Raw genomic sequence first — 9,013 nt, 5'->3', positions numbered from 1 at the left:
ATGTAATACCGCACCAGCTGCTCCGATTCTCCGACCAACCTCACGCTCCATTGTCCCCTCACTCGCGAACAAGACCCATGTTAACTATAAATAACATGTAACCCGATTGGGCTGCTCAGACCATGGTGGTGCGGATCTCCGAGGGGGGCTTGCGTTCAGTTTCGTTTGGTCTGATTTCTCTGCTGCGAGTGAATCTGGAAAAAAAAAACACACTGATAATAGGGCTGCCCAATTAATCTAATCACCATTGTGATTGTCGCTGCGATTACATAACTGCAAAAATTGTGCAGGAATTTAAGTAAACAAATATATATATATATTTAAAAAAAAAGCAAAACAACTTTGGGCAAGCGATGGAATTGGTGTATGCCCATGTAATACCGCATCGTGTTACACCACACGTGTAACACAGACTACTGCCACAACCAGTGTACATACCTTAGTACAGAAAATCTGTTGGGCCGCTAACCCTGAGGCATTGACTGTGAGATTTCTTTTTTTTTTTCAATGCAGAGGACACACTTTACATTGAAAGGTATAGAAAATAAATACAAAAGACCCTGAGTATAAAATGGACTTTGCAGGTAGCACAGTTGTCCTTATCAATTATATTTTTGTTATTGAATTATCTGAAGATAAATTTGCTATCATAATTGTTAAAATAACAAGTCACAACTCTTCTGCAATACGCAATACTATATTCACATTTTTGGTAACCTTGCCTTTATCAGGGTGGAAAAATTATTCCATTGTAAATTGCAATTGAAAATATATATATACATACAGTATATATATATATATATATATACACAGTATATATATACACAGTATATATATATATATATATATATATATATATATATATATATATATATATATATATATATATATAATTAAATATCATTCTATGATAGAAATTGTTCAGATCTAACTTACTAAGTGTGACCCTGTTACCACAATATGACTACAGCAATATACTCAGGATATTGATATTAAAACCAGTCAGGTGACAAACGTTTATCCTCCAATACATTTTTCCGTGCTCTAAGACCATTTGCGAGATTGAGATGAGAACACTCAACGGCAGACATGTCAAAGCAAAAACCCATTTTAATAACACTGAAGGCTGAAGTTAAGCTCTTTATTAGCCAACCAACACATTGTCCAGCATTGTGTGAGAATATGTCTGGGGTAGTTTCTCCATTACAGTGATTTATTAAGTCTAAGGACATACAATAGGCTACCTTCCAAAGAGAAGGGCATGGTTTTGTCAAGACAAGCCAGCTACTAATGCATCATGTATCTAACATCATTACGCATTCAAAACATCTTAAAACAAACTTAGTGGACTGTGTATAACTGTGTATTCAAACTCTACTATGGCCAGGCAAAGCAGCCTATATGTATTTATTTTTTCCAAAGAAGCGGACTGAGCTCTCTTCTGTCACATCTCTACCTCTCTCACCCAAGCTTTTTACACGGGATGAGACTGTCGGTAGAAAAACACAGCGCTGTGCAACCGCATGTGCATTTCTCTCTCTGTTTGACTTTTATAGATGATAAAAAGTGAGACACAGGAGTGTAGATTACATCCACACAGTTGCCTAACCACCCCCCGACCCTCCCCCCTCTCATACACATTGACTAACTCTGGCAGACTTGCTCTGTCCTCATAATTCAACATGAAATAAAAAGAAAAAAAGTCATTAAATTTGCAGGTCGCACATGTGCAAGTGTAAAAAACACTCTGCTCTCTCTCCCCTATGAGAGTGAGCAAGTGAAACAGTTACAGGATGTCATCACTCAGGCCAACCAAATAAACAACAGTGAGAGTACAGCAGTTTGTCAGACAGAGTGACACACAGCGGCAAAAGCCTCTGCGGCTGATTTACCATGAAAACCCCATAAAATGTGACAGCTACAGTAACTGGGAAAATAGTGTTATGGGCACTGAATTTGCTGAATTAGCTGATTATCAAAACCAGATAAAAATACATAACACATTTTGCAATGGGATCAGAAATGCACATTGCAAAATGTGTCATGTATTTTGAATTGTTCATTAGCTCTGTGCAATATCTATAAAGCTGAACAAACAAGGTAGTAAAAGATTTTATTCTGATCCAAAGACTATAAATCCTAGTGTAAATAGTGTGCATGAGAGAGGAGAGAATGTTAGTAGTTTCATTAAAATCATATGAATTAATTAGCTTGAGTGTTGTCAATCTTATTTTTCACATGCAGTGATACACTTTCCGGGTAAAAAGAAGAAAGTGGCTGGTAAAGAAAAGTTGGTGGCTGGTAGATTTTAAATCCACCAGCTACTTTGGCCGCTGCATTCTGTAATAAAAAAAGATCTTTAGTCTCCTAGGATGGCATTTTACATCTAATGGGAATGACCAATTTACAGTACAAGCCAGAGTCAATCTTAGTAATCACACAAGAATGATCCACCACAACTGGAACTAAGCTTCAGCAGTGTGTCTCAACTGAGAGGTTTCCATTGACAACACAGTAATAGCTGCAGGGTTCGAAATGGAAAAACATTCAGTAAATGTCCTACTGTAAATCTTCCTTCATGTTTAACATCTCCCCAGATTTTTTTGTAATAATGATGCTGTTTATTTAGAAGTTTATAACCAATATATTTTACAACAATCAAAGTAATGAGCTTAAAACATGATATTTTGTAATTTATTCACTTGACAACTACCCGTCTAAAAAAACAATGTATCATTCAAAAACTCATCTAAAGTGTGGTGTAGCAGCCTGGTAACATAAGGAAACTTTGTAACAGTCATCACATCTTGATTTAAAAACTGCTAAATCCTGATTGAAGATAGATTCTAAGGAAATATGGGAACTAAGGAGGAGGATAACACTTCTGCTACACAAATGTATTATAAAATAATAAATTCACTCAGCGTGTGTGTGTGTGTGTGTGTGTGTGTGTGTGTGTGTTGCCCCTTGGGAGCTCCAAAACAGGGCTAATGAAGCTAGGCAGGCCGCTAAATCTCTACTGCAGAATGATTGCTGAGCTCAGTTTAGGAAATCCCCCACTGGTGCATCCAGCAGACCAAGCTGTAAAAACTAAAGAGGGTCAGGACCTACATTAGTGACAAGGCTGAGGGTAAAATCACACACAAAAACCGATAAACGTCCACCATTACCAACATAGTCTATTACTGGCTGCATAATGCCTTGCACCTTACTATACACTACGTGAGTAAATCACACAAAGTGACTTTTCATGCTTCAAGTCAACAACAACTAGTCAATTAATCTAAAAAAAAATTATAATTTAACATTATTAATAATGGATTCATAATGTGTCATCTTTTAAGCAAAAATGTCAAAACTTCACTGGTTTCACCATCTCAATCAAATATTTGCTGGTTTTCAGTCTTCAATAAGAGAAATACAATTGTACATTAAGAAGAAGTTTGCAACTAGATTGTCATTTCCTACAAACAACATCTGAGCCGGAAAAGCACAATATCACCATATGTTAATAATTAAAAAGACAAAACAGACATTTCTAGTTTCACATGATATCTTTAATAGTTGTCAATGGCCAGATCAAGGCATTAGATATATTGGGATTATGTTTTGATCTAACCTGTCAGATATTATGAAAGTAAATATAGATTCATTACTTGAAACATTTTAAAAAACTTGAAGGTAGTAACCCTTTTACTTGTTCTTGTGGGCTAAGGCTAATATTTTGAAGAGTCGTGTTGCCTCTAAATTCAATGATATCTTGCAGTTCCTCCCCGTGAATGTTCCTGTGAATATTTTTCAAAGGTCTGATAAATTATGTAACCTGTTTCTGTGGAATGGGAAGCGTCCAAGAATTCACCTTAAAAAACGTCAACAAAAATGGGATCATGGAGGCTTAGAGATTCCAAACCTACTGTTATACTACTATGCATGTTGTCTACGACACCTGGCACAGTGGTATCTCCCCCCAGAACGGGCTCCACCATGGTTCACTTCAGAAGTTCATTACTGCCCTGATCGGCCTTTGACTGCACATCTTATCGTCATGCTTCCCATGCTGTGCAGGATCATCCTGTGCTAGGGTGTCTTAAAAGGAATCTGGAATAAAATTGGGAAAAACTTTAAATTTGGACCCCTGGTAAAATAGGTTATCTAGCAAAGGGTACAATCCTAGCTTGAAAATTGGGAAATCTTCTTTCTATTGGAATGAATGAGCACAAAGAGGAATTTTAACACTAGAATTCCTTGTGCAAAAAAACAATTACTGGAGATCCATACAAAGTCATAGTCTCTTAAAAACTATGTTTAAACCTACCATTGCTCCACTTGGTGCAGAGATTTCCTCCCTTACTATAGCAAGATATGGAAAGGGTCATGAAGAATCTCTTTATTACTCAATGTTGCTAGAGAAATACGGCACCGTGTTCATTAAAGAAAGTTTGGGACAGAGATCTTGAAATTACATTAAAAGAGGAAGAATGAATCAATATAGCTCGCAACTTAAAGAAAATGCCATGTGACCTTCACATTAGACTTATCCAGTTCAAGATACTCCATAGAATGTACTGCACTCCCTCTAAGCTGTACAGGCGTAAGCTTACTGCTAACCCAGGGTGCTGGAAGTGATCAGATGATGCCACATTAACCCATATGTGATTACATTTATTAGTACGCCATTCAAGTCACAGCTTGATAATCCATCAGCCGCGCCATGGCGCATCCCAACAGCGTGCGTGAAGCGTCTCTCCGCTCTGCTAAAGATACGCGCCAGGGCTATTTTCACGTGTGCCTCGGGCCGTTCGGACTGCTGGGCAGGAAGTGAAACAGCGAGACTATCCAGTCAATTTACCAAAAGACTCCCCCCCCCAATATCGTTTGTGTCTCCTCTACGACACCATGGACGACGAGTGATTCATCTTGGAGGTTGAAAAACATAATGCATTATCACAGATCATTTTTAAGGACAACACCAGAAAAGTGAAGGCATGGAGTTTAAGTGCAGAAGTTTGTGTAGTGGAAGTAGGGGCTGGGCGACAGGGAGAGAATCTGATATCACAATATTCTTGACCAAATACCCCGATATCGATATTGCAAGACGCTGAGATGTTCCCTGAGTAGTATACAGCCTGAACGCAGCACAGATGCGCCTAGTGGGGAATCGAAGTAAGAATGCTATGTGTGTCATGTAGTATGTACTTACATTTAGCCTTAAGACAGTGTTGTGTGAATGATGTACTGTCCTCTTTATTAATGCTATAAACTACAGCAGCATTTTGTTGCAATTAGTTTGTATGGTAAAGATGACCACTTCCTGGAATAATACAGAATAGTAACTGCTCAAAAGATGTTTATGGTTCACTTAAAAAAAGCAGACTCAGCATAACTGCAACATCGGAGCAGTATTGTTTGCTTTGTTTTTAGTAAAACAAGTATTGGGTATGACAGTTACCCAAAGCATTTCTGCAAATCCCAAATGTATATTTCTTTCCTGTTGTGATTGGATGTCACATAGGATTTCTTTAAAGACATTTTGTTTTAAGGAATGGTAATATTGTTAGTTGGTACTTGTCAGTACCTTTCCTTAGAATACAAGCGATTTGGTGAAAATATAAGTTTTTTTTTGGTATTAACAACAGAAATGTAACAATGCTTAGAGTTTGGCTTATCAAGGACAATTGAATGCAGACATTAAAAAAATAAAATAAAATACTTTCTGCAATATCGATGTACCAGCCACGTGAAAGGACACACCACTGGCACATCAATCTGACTTTTTGTGCTTGTTACAGAGCATTCAACAGCTTACTGCACCAAAGTGAAACCCTGCAGCCTGCCTCTCCTGTTCTCTCCTCTTGGGCCAGAGCCCAAAGGCAGCCAAGCACACAAGCCGTATTCAAAACACACACACACACACACACACACACAAGCAGAGATTCTGACCCACAACTATCAGCACAAAACACCCCTCCACACACATTTAAACTGTAAAACATTCAGTCAATTCAGCACAGATAACTATCCCAGCAAAACACGCACACACGCACGCACACACACACACACACGCTTCAGGGTGTTGTTGGCTGTGGCAACTGCAACAGATGGAACTGCAGCAGCAGCGGGCCAGCTAAGGTGAAAAGGAATCAAACCTCCTGTGTTAATTGCATAAAATATCTGCGTGTGCCGGCACAAGTCTTTCACCCTGGCTGTTTTAAGGTGGTTCTTTGTAAATCCTACAGCATGGCCAAGTGTCTAGCAATGATTGAAAATGACAGATCATGCATAAAACATGACAGGCATTCAGACAGAGGAGAGTAATGGAGTAGAAGCAGAAAAGGAAAAGAGAGAGCAAAATACATGCCAGTGTAATAAGGTATGCAAAGACTGTTTTCAATGCAGCAGCGGTAGCAGCACTATCCACCATACTAACAGCTCTGAGACAGCCAGAGAGATCTGGAGAGGTAGATCATATGCTACCTCGCGAGCATTATTTGTGACTACGTTAAATTATGCTGCATACAGATAGTATGGCATTTGATCCCCGGTAGAAACAGACAAGCACGAGCATCCCGACTCTCAATGACAGAGCGTAGTGAGATGAGGCAGGGAGAGAAAGAGGAAGAGACAGTAAAGACATAGCCTCAGACCTCGCAAAGATGCTCTTAAAACACCCACCTTAGTCTGCTTCTGAATCCCAACGCAGTGAGCACAACCAGGGATAAATGCAGAATACTGTAGTTATGATGAAGGACCAGCAACCAATATCCAAGAGACTGATCAGAGAGAAGAAGAATGATACGAGACTGGCGAATGTGAAATCCTGTGAAGATGTGACTGAGCGAGATGAGCATGTGTGTCTGACATGAGAAAGACAGAAATACAAGAAAGACAGGAAAAAAGAAACACAGGACAGACAGAACAGGGAGAAAGAAAGAAAGAGATGGAGAGAAGAGAGAATAAATGGGTGAGCTTGGAGAGTCACTGAGCAGAGCAGATGCATTAAAAAGGAAATGCCCCTCCTTCTTTTACACACACACACACACACACACACACACACACACACACCAAAGTATGGGGGTCACTTACAAATTTCCATTCCACTCTATTATAGATAGAATACCAGCTGATCTGAGTGGGTGGCTGATCTTTAATGCAATATCTACATTGCCATTTATCAAGATCCATTCAGCTTTCGATTAAGCATGCATTCATCATGAGCTGTAAATGGTGAAAGAGACATAGGGTGTCCCAGTTGAAAGCAAGCAAAAATCATGTGTGTTCATTATAAATTGATTGACAAGACACTCCTTTCTCGCACTAGGAGATTTGTGGTTTCTACTGAACGTGGCTTGTGGTTGATTGGCTGCATAGCAAAGTAACACACCTAAGCAAGTTGGCTATAGCTCAGAGAGGAGGGAGGTTCCATTTGTTGCAAAGCTCTATGCTATGCAGCTCTACTTCAGTCATGTTCCCTAATATGACAAAAGGTACAATTAACATGCACAGTATGTAATCTACACAAGAAATCTGTCAGGATGTGGTTTAAGCTCCGACGAGTAGCTCCTCAAATGCTTTAGAGTCCTTGAGCATGGTATAACATCCCTATCAGGTCCCGGTCTCCTCACTGGCAGTTTTCTTTGCAAAAGTGGGGTCAAATGAGAGGATTGCTTACAATCAATAACTTGTTACACAATATATACTACTGTATATCAAACCCAATGCACCCTTCTATGCATAAGCACCCTGATTCACTTTTTTTTTTTTTTTTAAAGGGAAAGATTTAAGGTACCAATCTTTTATCCTGCCAACTTCCTATCTCCAGCAATTCAAAAAGGCGCTACAATGTCAATGAAAGTGACCCATCCTTAGTAGTTGCATGAACCAACGGGCCAGGAAACCCCGCTCTCAAAAAGCAGGGATTGAAAATCCACCTAATGTTATTGATGTTTTAACAACATTTATGAAACCGACTACCTCACTACTCAAATAGATTTAATCTTATAAGCAAAGGAAAGAAAGAGTGTGTCGGGCAGGAATTAAAGTGAAGATAAATATATGTCATGTTTTTGGGTATTTGTCTCATTATGGTTATTAGCAACTAGCTACACCTAGTGCTGCTAGAAGGTAAGTGGTGAATAGTGAAGGGAATCCCAAATTTGTTCAGAAGATGGTTTTCAGTATATTCCTTTGGGCATCAGGTAACTGAACAGGTGGCTGAGCAGGTAGTTGGGCTCAGAGATAATGCCTTCGAGTGGAACACAGCCCAAGTCGCATCATGTGTCTCTGCTCAGCTTGAGCCAAGGAAAAACAGTGGTGTGAAAAAGTGTTTGCCCCCTTCCTTATTTCCTGTTCCTTTGCATGTTTGTAACACTTAAGTGTTTCGGAACATCAAACCAATTTAAACAATAGTCAAGGACAACACAAGTAAACACAAAATGCAATTTGTAAATGAAGGTGTTCATTATTAAAGGTGAAAAAAAATCCAAACCATCATGGCCCTGTGTGAAAAAGTGATTGCCCCCCTTGTTAAAACATACTATAACTGTGGTTGTCCACACCTGAGTTCAATTTCTCTAGCCACACCCAGGCCTGATTATTGCCACACCTGTTACAATCACTTAAATAGGAGCTGCTTGACACAGTAAGGTCCACCAGAAGATCCTTAAAAGCTACACATCATGTCGAGACCCAAAGAAATTCAGGAACAATTGAGAAAGAAAGTAATTGAGATCTATCAGTCTGGAAAGGGTTATAAAGCCATTTCCAAAGCTTTGCGAATCCAGCAAACCACAGTGAGAGCCATTATCCACAAATGGCGAAGACATGGAACCGTGGTGAACCTTCCCGGGAGTGGCCGGCCGCCCAAAATTACCCCAAGAGCGCAGTAACGACTCATCCAAGAGGTCACAAAAGACCCCACAACAACGTCCAAAGAACAGCAGGCCTCACTTGCCTCAGTTAAGGTCAGCGTTCATGCCTCCACCATCAGGAAAAGACTGGGCAAAAATGGCCTGCA

Source organism: Etheostoma cragini, chromosome 4 (assembly GCF_013103735.1).
Source record: "Etheostoma cragini isolate CJK2018 chromosome 4, CSU_Ecrag_1.0, whole genome shotgun sequence".
Taxonomy (NCBI): domain Eukaryota; kingdom Metazoa; phylum Chordata; class Actinopteri; order Perciformes; family Percidae; genus Etheostoma; species Etheostoma cragini.
This window is presented reverse-complemented; position numbering follows the sequence as displayed.